Source organism: Rhinopithecus bieti, unplaced genomic scaffold (genome assembly GCF_001698545.2).
Source record: "Rhinopithecus bieti isolate Rb0 unplaced genomic scaffold, ASM169854v2 scaffold_36015, whole genome shotgun sequence".
In the NCBI taxonomy this organism is placed as follows: domain Eukaryota; kingdom Metazoa; phylum Chordata; class Mammalia; order Primates; family Cercopithecidae; genus Rhinopithecus; species Rhinopithecus bieti.
Window position 1 is genome coordinate 9236 of NW_016815013.1, and position 1420 is coordinate 10655.

Here is a 1420-nt window from a genome sequence, read left to right on the forward strand (position 1 = left end):
TTTTTTTTTTTTTTTTTTTTTTTTGTCTTTTTTTAAAAGGCTCTGTCGGGCCTTTTAAAGTGGTTTCTATGCTTAAAAACAAAGAATGTCATTTTCCAGTGACACAGATTAGTCTTTGAATCAGAGATAGACAATGGATAAGGGCAAGGTAACTGTATCTTTCTCCCTTATTTTAGGTTATCAAGTTTGTTCCAGTTTAGATATCAAAAGTTAAGTCAGTCATTAAGTACATTTTCAGTTCATCATAGAGGACAGTTCATGAGCACGAATTAGACTCAGGGTATGCCAATTATATTGACAGTCGCTATTTTTTGTAAAACTAAGAGGGAGTGTTCATTGAATGTTATAGGTTAGGGAGGTAGAGTCAAAAATAGGTAAATAAAATCTTGTTTAAAAACAGAGGGCATATTTTAATTATACCAAGAAATATGATTTAATATATCGAGGACTGATCTTTCCCCAGATTTTGTTTTTTGTTCTCATTTTTTTGGAGTGAACACCAAGATATGAACTAGCAGATTTCCTTTTTAAATATATGAGTTTACTCATTTTTATTGTATCTTTTTTCTCTAGTCTTTTTGGCAAACTGACTACTGAAACTTCACAGTCTCCAAAAGTTGAGGAAGACTTTAATCTTGCTACCAAGGTAAAATAGTCCCTTGTTAAGTTGATTTTCTCAGTTGGAATCTAGTTCTGTATAGTATTTACTTTTCATGTTTAGCAGTGGTGTATCATTATTTCATGTTGGTAATATAAAGTTGGTCAGATGAAAACATTTTATAGAAATATGAGTTGTTGATTGAAACAGTTTTTTTTTTTTTTTTTTTACTTCAGTAAATAACAAATGATTGGTAAATACTTTCAGGGTGTGAGGCCCAGTAAATGGAATGGGCTGGAGAATACACAGTGACAGGAACGTTATGTTAGAAAAAACTTTTCCACAATAGAGAATGCATAAAATCTGGTAAAGGTTTATTTGCCTAAGTAAACTTACTGTGACTTTTAAAATTATTCTATTGTAACTTTAAAAAAAAACCTCATGCTTGAATTTATCTTTAAAGGACCCAGTTACTTACTATAGTAATCAAAGAATCTCTCTGATAAAGTTCAGTTCCAAAACTGTGCCACATAGCATATAGGTTTTTTTGGCAGATATTAGTTTGATTTCATGTAGTTTTAGGAGAGAGCTTTTCTAGGTTTCTCTTCCTGGTTTTTTAGTAAGACCAAAATATTATATTAGAAATTGTGAAAATTTATTTGGGCATGGTGGTGCATGCCTGTGGTTCCAGCTACCAAGGAGGCTGATGCAGGAGGATTGCTTGAGCCCAAGAGTTTGAGACCAGTGTGGGCAACATAGCGAGACCTTATCTCTAATTTTAAAAATAATGGTAGAAATTTAGAAATGAAAATTCTCTTTCTC

General features: G+C 32.0%; 1 long non-coding RNA gene across 1 annotated transcript in view; it reads left to right on the forward strand.

Moving 5' to 3' along the window:
• Window positions 1-631, forward strand: part of LOC108515781 (uncharacterized) — a 7001-nt gene extending 6370 nt beyond the window's left edge. Inside the window, exon 4 of the long non-coding RNA XR_001881618.1 lies at window positions 574-631. This is a non-coding gene — a long non-coding RNA (uncharacterized LOC108515781). The remainder of the gene's footprint in view (window positions 1-573) is intronic.
• The last annotated feature ends 789 nt before the right edge of the window (window positions 632-1420 follow it).